Source organism: Hypanus sabinus, chromosome 11, assembly GCF_030144855.1.
Source record: "Hypanus sabinus isolate sHypSab1 chromosome 11, sHypSab1.hap1, whole genome shotgun sequence".
NCBI classification, from domain to species: Eukaryota; Metazoa; Chordata; class Chondrichthyes; order Myliobatiformes; family Dasyatidae; genus Hypanus; species Hypanus sabinus.
Genome location: NC_082716.1, coordinates 84,530,180 through 84,545,275, shown reverse-complemented (window position 1 = coordinate 84,545,275; position 15,096 = coordinate 84,530,180). Strand labels below are relative to the sequence as shown.

At 40.1% G+C, this 15,096-nt stretch overlaps 1 protein-coding gene across 1 annotated transcript in view; it reads right to left on the bottom strand.

Annotated features, from left to right (window-relative positions):
* astn1 (astrotactin 1) overlaps positions 1–15,096 on the bottom strand; it is a 2,712,832-nt gene that overhangs the window by 1,900,519 nt on the left and 797,217 nt on the right. The gene's annotated exons all lie outside the window — the stretch shown is intronic.

Below are 15,096 nucleotides of genomic sequence, written 5' to 3'. Positions count from 1 at the left end.
TAAATTCTTGTTCCACTAAGGATAAATATTTCATCCACAGTACTGTACGAAAGTCTACATAAGTCTGTGCAAAAGATATATATAGCTAGGGTGCCTAAGAGGTCTGCACAGCACTGTAGCAATTTTATGTATTGCACTGTACTGCTGCCACAAAAAAAAAATCATGACATATGAGTGGTAATAAACCTGATTCTATTATGGGTTTCTATTGTGGATGGAGAGTGGGAAGGGGGCAGAGAGAGGGGAAGCATGGTTGGGGTAGAGGAATGGAGAGCAGAGGGAGCAGGAAGCACCAGAGAGACATTCTGTAATAATCAATAAGCCAATTGCTTGGAATCATATTACCTTGCCTGGAGTCTCAGGGCTGGGTGTGACTGCACTCGCACCACCTCCCCATGCTGGCACTCCTTCTCTGTCACCTGTCCCATATCCCTCACGTGGTGCTCCACCCTCACCATTCCCAACAACTTTTATCCTCACCAGATTTACCAACTGACTCTCCTCATCATGTTGACAAAAATAGTATGGTGTCTCATTGAAAAACCTTCCAGACGCTCAAAAAAACCTACATCATCAAGTTATTAAAGAACCAGTGTGGTGGTATCCAAATTATCTGTTTATGCAGTTTCCCACCTTTGTAAATTGGTTAAACAATAGGACTAATATTCAGATCTGTAGACTGGAATATGATTTTGAAATCCTCCATAACAGAGGGAATTTGCAGCAATGTTGCCCAGACTGAGTGACTGAGTTACATAGAGAGGTTGTGCAGGCTAGGACTTTTTCATTGTGGTTAAGAGTATATTTATCCTCCTGTACCTACTAAAGTGGTCACTGAGTGTACGTCTGTGCAGCCCCTTCACTTCAAGGTTTGACATGCTGTGTGTTCAGGGATGCTCTTTTCCACACCACTGTTGTAATGTGTGGTTTTTGTTGCCTTCCTGTCAGCTTGAACTAGTCTGGCCATTCTCATAGAAATATAGAAAACCTACAGCGCAATACAGGCCCTTCAGCCCACAATTCTGTGCTGAACATGTACTTACTTTCAAAATTACCTAGGGTTACCCATAGCCCTCTATTTTTCTAAGCACCATGTACCAATCCAGGAATCTCTTAAAAGACCCTCTGATCTCTCTCATTAACAATTTCGCCCACAGAATTGCCACTCAATGGATGTTTACTGTTTATTGCACCATCCTCGGTAAACTCAGCAGACTGTTGTGTGTGAAAATCCCAGGAGATCACCAGTTTCTGAGATACTCAAACCACCCCTTCTGGTACCATCAATCAGATGTTTGGTCTGAACAGCAACTGAACCTCCTGACCATGTCTGCATGCTCTTATGCATTGAGTTGCTGCCACATGATTGGCTGATTAGATGTTTGCATTAACAAGAAGGTCTACACATGTATCTAATAAAGTGGCCACTAAATTTAAGTCTATTACTGGGAAAGTGACACAGGTTCATTCCGCTGCTGTCTGTGAGGTGGTTCAATGTTCTCCCTAGGATTGCATGGGTTTCCTCTGGATGCTGTGTTTTCCTCCCATGTTCCAAGGTCCGACGGGTTCGTAGATTAATGGGTCACATGTTGTAATTTAGTGGTATGGGCTTGTTGGGCCAGGAATTGTACTTTATCTCTAAATATTACTTAATTTAGAAAATTTAAAAATAGAAAGGGGGATATCTTATAGAGTTGCATAAATCATGAGGGGAATAGAGTGAAAGTGCATCTCTTTCCCACAGTTGGGAAATTGGGATCTAGAGGGCATAGGTTTATGATAACCTTGAAGAGATTTAATTGGAATTTGAGGGAAAGCCCAGGGCCTGGTCCCTATATAGAATGAGTATTGATGGAAGTGGTTGAGGACAGTACATTAACAACATTTAAAAGACACTAGTACAGATACATGGGGAGGAAATGTTTAGAGAAATAAGGCCAAATGTAACCATATAACAACTACAGCATGGAAACAGGCCATCTCGGCCCTTCTAGTCCATGCCAAATGCTTATTCTCACCTAGTCCCACCAACCTGCACTCAGCCCATAACCCTCCAATCCTTTCCTGTCCATATACCTATCCAATTCTGCTTTAAATGACAATATCAAACCTACCTCTACCACTTCTACTGGAAGCTCGTTCCACACAGCTACCACTCACTGAGTTAAGAAATTCCCCCTCGTGTTACCCTTAAACTTTTGCCCCTTAAATCGCAACTCATGTCCTCTTGTTTGAATCTCCCCTACTCTCAATGGAAAAAGCATATCCACGTCAACTCTGTCTATCCCCTTCATAATTTTAAATACCTCTATCAAGTCCCCCCTCAACCTTCTACGCTTCAAAGAATAAAGACCTAACTTGTTCAACCTTTCTCTGTAACTTAGGTGCTGAAACCCAGGTAACATTCTAGTAAATCGTCTCTGTACTCTCTCTATTTTGTTGACATCTTTCCTATAACTCGGTGACCAGAACTGTACACAATACTCCAAATTTGGCCTCACCAATGCCTTGTACAATTTTAACATTACATCCCAACTCCCATACTCAATGCTCTGATTTATAAAGGGCAGCATACCAAAAGCTTCCTTCACCACCCTATCCACATGAGATTCCACCTTCAGGGAACTATGCACCATTATTCCTAGATCAAATAGGTTTAACTTTGATGGATACCTCAGACCAGTTGGACTGAAGGGCCTCTCTCTGAGCTGAAAGACCCTATGAATCTATAACATGGAGTCTACTGCTGTTGTTGTTCCTGGGTAGAGTTCACAAGTTTGTGAGATTTTGGAGTAACCTGTGTAGCAGTGAATTGGGGTAGAGGGTATGCCCTCCAGAAATTGTACACTGGTCGTGAAGGGAATGATTGTTTATTTTAGTGGATGGTGTGAACTTAGTACCAAGATTCTCAAATGTTCTTGGAGTTACACTTACCTTGATCAGCGGAGGGTTTTCTGCTACATACCATACAGGTGGGTGAAAGACTTAGGCAATGGCTCACAATCATTTTTTGGGTTACTACTCCCTTGGCTCCCCAGACCATATCCCCAATGACTCCTTCTCCCTTTCTGGCCATTACATAAATAACTATAAAGAATTTTGATCTATGATGCACAGTGAAAGAAAATAGGAAGTGCAAATTCAAAGCAGTGACAAATAATTGCAAAAAGTATTCAAATCTATTGAAAGTTGCAAATATAACTATTTGTTGACTTAATTACCATAAAAGCAATTTTCATCAACAATTTTAGAGTGCACGTTGGTAGTACCACTATTCACTATTTCATTGCTTTTTCATCTTTCAAGAAATGGATGGGCTTGGTGCAGTGATATCAGCTTCTCAACATCAGGCTGAATGTCACTTAGGAGCCACAGATCTCCAAGTTCAATCATTTGCAGTCCGTTTTGCTGCTTTGAAAGAAGTTGGGCAACTGCACTGAAACTGCAGTCCTCTAAACCTGACGTTGGAAAGGAACTAAAGATCATCTTGACTTTTTTCCACAGTGCGGGATAGTGTTCAGAGATTTCTTTGTGCAACCAATAGTTTTGATACTATTTTTTGAACCTTGGCTTCAGTTTAAAGTCATTTTGTAGCAAGATCAGTTCTTCCTCCATCCTTCCTGCTAATTCCTCATTACAAGTGATCAGGAATGAATTTATTAACCAATCCAGAAATTGAATCAAGAGAAGACCCTAAAATTTCAGTGAAATTTCTTTATGTAGCTCACACAGGTGGGCACAGTATACTTGGTATTCTTTCTTTCTCTTCCAAATTAGTGATGTTCAAAAATGGGAAAAGGTCATGACAACCAATGTTGGAATTAAATAGGGTTAACTTGGACAGAAGTGATGGGGTGACTAATTTGACTTGGATAAGAATCACACAATTTCCTCGCAATTGAAGACAGAGTCCATTAATCTTTACAAATAATTCTGACAAATAATGTCATGTCTAATATTCTTAAATTCATTATTGGATGAAGTATTCAGGTCCTTAAAGAATTTTATCATAGTGCATTTTGAAAAGTGCTTTAAAGCACTTCAGGCAGTTTCTGTTTGAGAGCCTTCTGACTTCTGTGTGCAACAGCGACTGTTCATCATTCTCACTACAAAGCTCTCAAAATATTTGGAAATTGAGAACATGGTGCCTGATTTTATTTACCACTTTGATAACAGTATTTGATGATTTGTGCAGCTGATTTTTGCGACAAGATGCTGTCTATGAATTACACAGTAAATGGTAAATCTGTCAGGTACAGCTTTTTCGCAGGAAGTAATAATCCCACAGTGGTGTCCTGTAATTTATGGTGCCCCCATCTGTTTCATAAGCAAGAATGCTGGTGAGTGTATTGCCTTTCTCTTTGAAGAATTTCTCAATAACCCAAAGAACTGACTCCGCTTTTATAACTGATTCTAGTCCCATTTCGATAAACAACTCTTGAACCACATTTTCATTTTTTATGAGGCAGACATAACCAAAAAGCAAAGGTTCATTCCCTCGCATAGTTGCCTCATTCAACTGCAGAGCAAATTCTGTTGTCCTTAGTATGCTGCACAACATGATTTCGATATTCTCACAGTTTATCTATTCATCTTTAAACAAAGTTGTCATTGAGCAGAGTTGCTTTAATTATTTGGTCTGGTGATTTATGCAAAACTGTAATCAAAACCTCCCTTACTGCTGGTAGAATCAGTTCTTTAGTTATTCTCCAATCCTGATTTAGCAATAAGCAAAGAAATGTTGCAGGAAACATGCAAACCATTACTCTTTTGTGGTGAAATGCTGGAAAAAATGTTTAGAAGTGTTTTCAATTTCTGAAAGTTTTCACAAGGTGACTGAAAATAAGCCAAGTTTGGAGTGCATTCTATTCAAGTTTTCAAGGAGCCTGGACAGTTTCATTGCCTCATTTGAAAAAAAACTTCTTCACTCAATGGACATATTGGTTGCTTGGTGGTGGGATAAATCCATATTTCAGATACTTCACACGATACTGTCTACACTTGGTTTGCTTCTGCCACTTTCATTATGTATTAATGAACACATCGATTGCTTATTGTTTAAGCCCAAACCTCAAGCACTGCGATCAATAAAGGAGAAAGTTATGACATCATCATAGCTTAGGAAACCTGACTCCCTACTGAAGGTATGTAAAGTGCGCAGCATTATCTTGTTTGGGCTGTGGGCTAGAGAAATGTGGTCAAGCCTATTTGAAAGGCAGTTTCTAGGCTTTACTCCATTGAATGCTAAACCTTAATTCACTGGAATTGATTCATTGTGTGATTCAAGTATGGTAATCATACAAGTTAACACTGTCCTGCAGTACGTAGGCAGTCGTCGATCCCAGGGATCATGAGTTTGTGCCTCTGTTGGACTATGTCCTCTCCAGGGCGCAAGCCTGGTCAGGAAGATTTGACGAACCGGCTGTTGCCCATGCAGCAGGTTCCCCCTCTCCAAGTCATCAATGTATTGAGAGAGGAAATTAAGAACCTGGTGGCATGGTGCGAAGACAATAACCTATCCCTCATGCTTCAATAGACAATAGACAATAGGTGCAGGAGTAGGCCATTCGGCCCTTCGAGTCAGCAGTACCCGGTTCCTGCCTTCACCCCATATCCCTTGACTCTGCAATCTTTGAGAGCTCTATCTAACTTCAAGCAAAGTCTAAATGAATGGTGGATTAGCAAGACATGAGGTTATTAAGCGATCGTTGTAATCAATTACGAGGCACTGAGGTTCAAATGTTTATAATGTAATTAATTTCTTAAATGAAGCCTGTGTTCCCTCATTTGCCCCACTCGTTAGCAAATGACTTCATCACATCACTCCCTCAGATACTCCTACTGCCCCTGGAGGGGTGATATTGCTCATTTTGAGATACATTGGATTAGGGTGTCAGGAGATGAATCACTTGCTGGAAGCTACCCAGCAGCTGACCTGCCATTGTACCTGTGGTATTTGAGTGCTCGGTCAGCTGAGTTTCTAGGCAATGGTGACAATGCACACATTATTTTAGAGGGAACCAAAGAATATTGAGGGCAGATGGTTCGACTGACTCTGTATGGATATGATATTTCTCCAGTATTTCTATTATCAATTGTCTGTCCAGTTGGTTCAAGTTTCAAGTTTAATTATCATTCAACCATGCATGAATATTGCTAGATACAGAATGGACTGGTTCAAAAGAATATCTATGGAACATTATATTTCCATTTGAAGGTTTGCTTAGCTCCTGTGCCCTAGTGGTTTCTTTTCAATGGGTTAGTTACAATGTGTCTTATAAACAGGAAAATGGTATAGAACTCTATACTCTGTGCTGTATATCAATAGCAGACAGAGATTACATCTGGGGTGAAGCTATGATAAAGGTTCTGTGGTAATGCTAATTCCTTGATTTAAACTTCCACAAAGTGCATACAGCCAACGTGAAACATTCACCAGATCAATTGCTGTTTTGATCCCACTTTGATCGGGTTGAGTGAGATAAAGGTCAACAATGCCTAAAATCGGTGAACTGAAAGCATATTTTTCAATAGTAAAAGTAGAAATGATGAGAACTTAAATACCAGTAGGCAAGCCTTAGACTTTTTTCACTAATTGCTTTCTCTTTCCCATTCTTGCTTCTCTTCTTTAATAATTATTTCGATGGCAAGTTACTTTTTTGAAACAAAAGAGAAGATGATTAAGTGTTATACATTCAGAAGTAAAAATTACATTATAATAATTTTTTCTGACAATTCATTACCCTAACTGAGCAATTCTTTAACCTTACTTGACCTTACAGTTGAATGTGATGAATGCTTGCCTTTTGTAAGAGTATTAATGTAAGACTTAGTCTGCAATCTGAATACTGATCACTCTAACATCATATCTCAATACTATAATATACACAAAATGTGTGCATAGTTATTGATGTCACCAACTGTCTGCCTACTCAATATTTCCAGCATATTACCCCCAAAGCATTCCTTGACTTCTTTGTTGAGTAGTGTGACTCACAACAAAATTATCCACCTCCATCTAGACAACAAAATGGCAGCTAAACGAACCCCTACAGCTGTCTAAAAAGTGGAGCTACTTACTTCATTTTTAAGACCTCAGTCATGCTGTGTTAAGGAAGCCGTACTCATACAGTGGCTATTACGTAAAGGGAAAATATATTCAAAAGTTTTGAGTTAGAAAGATACTTTCCTTCTGAAGTTTAATTAATCACAACCTTCATAATGAAAGTCAAAGATAACTTTATTATAGGGACAAGTACACATACATACAGGTGCAATGAGAATTGTACTTGCAACAGCATCACAGGCACATAACATCAGATATACAACAATCACAATAAAAACATGAATTAAACATAACTTACGCACATTTCTTACGAGAAAGAACCAAAGTGAGTCCATTGTAGTGCAATGTAGCCATTATCCTTTTACAGTGAGACTCAAACTCAGTACTAATACCAAAAAGCAGCATCCTTCATCAAAGACCCCTGCCATCCAGGTCATAGTTTCTTTTGCTATTAACATTGGGAAGGACATATAAAAGCCTTATCTACACATCACTCAGGAGAGTGAACCCATGAAAAGAATCCAGCCCAGATGGGGTACATGTCCAAATACTAAAGATCTGTGCTGATCAACTGGCTGGAGTGTTACCAATATATTTAACCTCTTGCTTTGGCAGTCTAGGGTACCACCCACCAATTATATCATCAGGATTCTTTTCATTGACTAGAGCTCGACATTCAATGCTATCATCTGTCAAAACTAAATCAATAAGCTTCAGGACCTAGACAATTATGCCACCTTACTATGCAAGTAGATCCACAACTTCCTCACTTGAAGATCCCAAAACAGTTTGGTTTGGCAACAATATCTCCTCCATAACCTCCATCAGCACAGGTGCACCCATGCTTAGCTTGTCAATTTCATCAACTCTGCCCCCAACTTCTACCCTGTCCTCAGTTTACTTGTCAATCTCTACCACCTCTCTCGCCTTTCTTAATCTTTCTGTTTCAATATACGGAGACAAACAGTTTCAGATATATTTTAGAAGCCTACCTTGACCACCTCTTCCCACCCTGTCTCCTGTAAAAACACTATTCCCTTTCCTGAATTCCTCCACTTCTGCTTTATCTATTCTCACAATGAGAATTGCCATTCCAGAACATCTACAAAGTCCTCCTTCTTTAAAAGACATTGCTTCCCTTCCTCTGCCATTGATGCTACTCTCACTCATATCTTTTCTATTTCCCTGACATCCGCCCATACCCAATCTTCCTATCGTCATGACAGGGATAGAGTTACTCTTACCCATACCTAACACACCACGGTCCTCCACATCCAGCACATCAACCTCTGCAACTTACGCTGTTTACCATAGGATCATGCTATTAAACACATCTTTCCCCCCTCCCCACCTTCTGCTTTCAGCAGGGTTTGTTTTCTCTGCGAATCCCTTGTCCACGTATCCCTCCCCAGAAGTCTCCCTCCTGGCACTTATTACTGCAAATGAGGTGAGAGCTACAAATGGCATTACACCTCCCCATTCACCATCATTCAGGGTCCCAACAGTCCTTCTAGGTCAGGTGACACTTCACCTACGTCTCTGTCAGGGTCGTCTACAGTATCCGCTGCTCCTGATGCAGCCTCCTCTACATTGGTGAGACTAGACATGGATTGGGCAATCGCTTCATCAAATACCTTTGCTACAACAGGCAAGATTTACCATAGCAACCAGTTAATTCTACTTCCCATTCCCGTTCTGATATGCCAGTCCAGGGCCTCCTCTACTGTCATCTTGAGGCTTCTCTCAGGTTGAAGGAGCATTTCCTCGTATTCTGTTTGATAGGCCAATGGCATGAACATTGATTTCTCTAACCTGATAAATTTTCACCCCTCTTTCTTCTGTCTTTTTCCATTCCCCATTCTGGCTCCCCTCTTACCCCTTCCATTCTCCTCATTTGCCCATCACTTCAATTTGGTACCCCTTCTCTGTCCCTTTCTCCTGTGATCAACTCTCCTTACCTATCAGATTCCTTCTTCTTCAGCCCTTTATCTTTTTTACCTCTCACCTTCCAGCTTTTCACTTCATCCCTCCCACTTTCTCACTCACATGGCTTCACTTATCACCTGCCAGCTTGTAAACATTCCCTCCCCCATCTTCTTATTCTGTCTTCTTCCTTCCTTTCCAACCTGATGAAGGATCTTATCTCGAAAGGCTGACTGTTTATTCCCCTCCTTAGGTGACACCTGCCCTGCTGACTTCCTTCAGCATTTTGTGTGTGTTGTTGCAGATTTCTAGCCCTTGCAGAATTCCTTGTCCTTATGGGGAAAATGCTGAACTTAGCTAACCAAATAGACAAATTCTATGGTAAATGAAAATATAAAAATGATGGAAATTTGAAATTAAAACAGAAGATGTTTGAAGCAGTTGATCTGAAGTGCAAACTCTGTTTCTCTCTCCATAAATGTTGCTTGACCTGTTAAGAGTTTCTGGCATTTTCTATTTATGATAAATAAGTTCACAGATGCAGCAAGTTGTGAGTTAATTTCGGACTAACAACTGTGGCTGTAGGAAAAATCTTGGAGTCAGTGATGGAAATTAAATCTGTATAAAGTTGGATTTATTCTAATTGTACTCTGTGAAATTAATTATTCAACAATATGAAAAGCAACATCAATAGTAAGCTACTTTATTCCAAATCCATAAGTTCTGAAGTGTTGGTCAACCTAATTATCCTATTTTGATATGTTAAATATATGTACTATCATTGGATCATTTGGATATTTAAGAATAATACATGTAAACCATTTTTAGGCAATCAAAATTGTTCTTCAGATGGGATTTTTTTATGATTACTAATGTGCAGTTCTCAATCAGTTTTTTGCCATGATAATTGTGCTTCTACTAATATATGTTCCTCTTTAATGCATTAAATATGCACAGCAACAATAAATTATGGATGAATTTACTGGATTGCAAGACTGCTAACAGGCACTTCATTGAGCAGAGAATTCTGTGACTCGGACAGTGTAATTTAACTGTATAGAAATAATTTCAAATCTACAGTGGAATGTAATTAAGCATTAGAATGAAGATATTGAAAAATGACAAAAATGAAGTACTGAGTAAAAGAGTGTTTCCAACAAACAGTTGAGAGGTTGTCAGCTGGGCAAGTGGAAAACAAAGAAGTGAAATCAGAAAAAATCTTGTGGCTTCTTACCTCTTCCCACCTGATTATCACCTCACTACCCCCGGGTCCCCTCTGTCTTCCCTTTTTCCCAGGGCCCACTCTCCTCTCCTCTCAGATTCCGTCCTCTCCAGCCCTTTACCTTTCCCAATCACCTGGCTGCATTTAACACCTTCTTCCCTTCTCCCTGCCGTTTTTATTCTGGTGCCTTTCTCCTTCCTGTCCAGTCCAGATGAAGGGTCTCAGCCTGAAACTTTGACTATTTATTCATTGGCAGTGATGCTGCCTGACTTGCAGAGTTCCTCCAGCATTTTGCGTGTGTCGCATCAGAAAAAAATAGTTGTTTTAAGAATAATTGTTGGCTTTACAAATTTGGACTTGGTAAGACAGAAAAAAATGAAGTAATGGTCACAGCAGCATTACCTGATCTACATAATTAATGGTTTAGTTGTCTTTGTTAATATTTAGGTCAGATTTCAATTAGAATGCTTCTCATTTACCCTTACCAGCCAAGTTCAATATGAATATCTGGGACCAAGTCCCCAAATCATGAGAGGCAAATCTAAAATGAATTTCTACTCTATAGGCATCAATTTGCTGCAGAAGGGAGATGATTCTAAGTTCGTAATATATTTATTATCAATGTATATATCACCGTATACAACCATGAGATTAACTTTCTTGCAATAAATGCAAGAAATACAATAGAATCAGTGAATAACAGGATGGACAAACAACCAATCTGCAAACAACACCAAAACTGTGCAAATTATAAATACAAAACTAATAAATGAATAAATAATCAATAAATAGAGAGAACATGAGATGAAGAGTCCTTAAAAGTGAGTCCATATGTTGTGGGAACAGTTCAGTGATGGGTAAGATAAGTGAGGTTATCCTCTTTGGTTCAAGAGCTTGATGGTTGACGGGTAATAATTTGCAATAACTGTTCTTGAATCTTGTCGTGCGAGTCCTGAAGTACCTGTACCTCCTTCCTGATGGCCGTAGTGAGAAGAGAGCATGGCCAGGAAGGTTGAGGAGTTTGGCGTCCTCAATGTTGGGATGCTACTTTCCTGCGACATTGCTCCTAATAGGTGTGCTCAGTGGTGGGGAGGGCTTTACCTGTGCTGGACTGTACCATATCCACTACTTTTTACAGGGCATTGGGATTTCCTTACCAGTCCCTGATACACCCAGTCAATATACTCTCCATCACATATCTATAGAAATTTATCAAAATTTTAGAAGTCATGCTGAATCTTCACAAACTTCTAAGGAAGTAGAAATGCTGCTGTACTTTCTTCATAGTGGTATTTATGTGCTAGACTTAGGGCAGGTCCTCTGAAAGGTGCATCAGTTAGATTCAAAGCAATTAACAGAAGGACTAGGCCAGGCATGGGTAAACTGATATGAGACTGCCAGGTTCATTTGGAGTTTCAGAATAAGGCATTATTTGACCCAATTGTAAGATGTGTTACTTTGCATCAAATGCTATTATGTTGGATCTTCAGTGCAACATCTATCGAATCACTTTACATGGAATGAACAACATTCAGCAATTGGACAATACTTTCCAAGAAAATGTACTGTCAAATGCATTCCTTTAATTATTACTCAAATTCCTGGGTTGGTTACCATGCTTATTCAGTATTAATTTGTTTACTTATTTAAAAATACAGCACGGAACAGGCCCTTCTGGCCCAATGAACTGTGCTGCCCAACAAATCACCTATTTGACTGTAGCTTAATCAGAAAACAATTTACAATGACCAATTAACCTACTCACCAGTGCGTCTTTGGACTGTGGGATGAAACAGGAGCACCCTGAGGAAATCCATACTCTCACGGGAAGAATGCACTAACACTCTTACAGAAGATGTCAGATTTGAGCTCTGAACTCCGACACCCCAGACTGTAACATTGTCTCACTAACCACTGTGGCTCTATCTCAATGCTCAAACTTAAAAGATGCGAACAGAAATTGATCAGTGCGGCATGTTAGGAAGGTTGAACAACTCTGAAGGGCAGAAGGGTGCAGAGTCGCCCATGCCCCCCCCCCCTTTGGAGAATCGCAAATCACTACTATTTCGATGCTGTTTTCAAGGAAGTAAGAGAGACAAAGGAAAGCTGCCAGGGCAGTTGTTATTGATAACAGCTCATGAAAGTTAATGAGAGAGAGAGACACAGCTAACAAAAGAGGAGTGGAACCATTGATTACTGCTATTTTCTTTTGGAGAAAGATTGTTTACTTGGTACTGTTCTATTCATTGAAACCCCTCAGGGGGCAACCAGAGTGGGCTGGTTTGATGGGTTACATCATCCCAACCTGATTGACACCTGAGACCCCACGAGTGGGGATAAAAGTGAGGTCTGGGGTAACACCCCTCAGATGCACCAGGAGAAACGCTAGTGAGCATCAGAACCCGCACGAGACAGGGTGGGAGATTGGAGACTGAACAAAGGGTCAGTAAATTTTAACTCACAGTGTTTTGTAGCGAGACCGATGGGGGCTTGTGTGTGTGTCCACCCTTGCCTGGGTGACGAGTCCACCACAGAAGAACAGTCTAGCTAAAGGACGGAGGGGTCATATGTGAATGGCCACAACAACGACGCATCGATGGATCAAAATTGTAAAGGAAGGTTGGCAAGATAATCGCTGTTACTGTTCACACGATTTCCCTCTCTCTCTCTCTCTCTCTCTCTCTCTCTCTCTCCAACAATTGCAACACATCGACAAACAACTACCACAGCCTGCATGAACTGAACTGAACTTTATATTTCCATCTGACAATTCATTATCCCCTAGACAATGACAGAGCTTGTTTCATTAGTGATTATTATTATACCCTCACTTTTAGGTTTAGTATTGCTAACGTATATTCTCTGTATGTTCGCATTGATATTATTTTGTATATTTTTGCTAATAAATATTGTTGAAAATAGTATCACCAGACTCCAACGGACACTTCTACCTTTGTTGGTAAGACACCCAGTTACGGGGTACATTTAAGGCACAGTAGTGTAGTGTTAGCACATCGCATTACAACACCAGCCAGCCATCTGCGACTGGCGTTCAATTCCTGCCGCTGCTTGTAAGAAGTCTGCAGCATTATCTGCAAGTGCTCTGGGTTCCTCCTGCAGTCCAAAGACAAACAGTTACCATTAGTGAGTTGTGGGCATGCTCGGTTAGTGTTGGAAGCATGATGACTTGCTCAGCACAATCCTGCCTGATTTGAAATGCTGCAAACAACACATTTCACTGTATGTTTCGATGTATATGTGACAAGTAAAGCTGATCATCATCAAATAAAACATTATTCTACACACAGATTTGTTCACAAATTGCAAATATAGCCCAACTTTTGCTATGCACATTAACATTGCAGAACATTAACTTTGAAAGGGCCTCAGTTCCAATGCCCCTATTAGATGTTCTCTGCTTGACAGCTTTTTTTCCCTTGTATAGAAATTACTACATTAGTATTATTACAAATCTAAAATTAATTCTGAAGCACACTTAAGTTTTATTAGAAATAAGTTGAGTTCTTCCAATTAGTTACAATTGTCAGATAAATGTTTCCAATTAACCATGCTTTGCTGACATTCAGTTGCAATGTTTCAATTTGTTGCAACAATATATTTGTAACTTGCTCATTTCACTAATCCCCCTGCATACTAAATCAGTGTCCATGAAAGAAATTAAGAGGGTGAATTTCTCATGAATGTACAAAATATGGTTAGGAAGCAAAAACGTCTATATTTTACAGAGTTTCACTGTCTCTATTCATTCAGTCTATAACTAGAGATGGATCTTACAGAGCTATTACCCCACCTATAGCTACATAGAACGGCTGCCCATCGCCCCACATACCCACATCTACTTTGTTCAGATACAAAGGGCCAATCTCTGAGTGTTTGTAATCTGGTTTCAGTGTCACAATCCAAACAAAGTGTTGTGGGGGTCACCCAACACTTCCCACAAAGCCAAGGCAGTGAGAGTTGGCAAGACCCAGTGCAATTGGCTGACAGCTCCAGAAAGCCAGGTTTGATCCTGATGGAGGGTCTCGGCCCGAAACGTTGGCTACTCTTTTCTCACAGATGCTGCCTGACCTGCTGAGTTCTTCCAGCGTTGTGTATGTATTCTTTGATCCACAGCATCTGCAGTTGTATTTTTGTGTTTTGATCCTGACCATGGCTGCCCTCTTTGTTAGTACGCATGTTCTCCCTTTGACTGTACCGGATCACTCCCCCCCCCCCCCCCCCACAAATGCACTAATTTCCACCCACATGGCAAAGGTGTCTGGGTTAATTGGTCCTTTGTACAGGTGGGTACCAGAAATCTGCAAATGTGAGAAAAATGAAATGATAAAGTGAACTCTTAATTCACAATCTACTTAGTATTAACCCTTGCAGTTTACTTGCCTGTTTCTGTTATGCTTTGTAACTGCAAAAGTAATTGAAAGAAAAACACAGGACAGCTGGGACTAAGTCATGTTTCAATATTTTACTTAGAGAGGCGAGCACTTATGACGTGGGCTCGTAATGACATAAGCCATTCATGTACTTTTACATAAAATCTATAATGAATGTTGTAAAAAACAAAGTATGCTTACTCAAGTAATATATTTACAATATTACTCAAATATTTCTGAAACATTAAATACATAACAATCTTCAATGCTTAATTATAAACTCCAACTCAATATTGAATGCATCTCTGTTTATATATATATATACACATACACATACACACACACACACACACACACACACACACATAAATACACAATATGCTATATAATACAATGTGGCGGCCCACACACGTGGGACTTGAACTGCCATCGGAAGCTGCAGGCAGACACGCGGTAGGGCGTTTGGAAGTACCCACTCAGGGGCGGACCTTCCG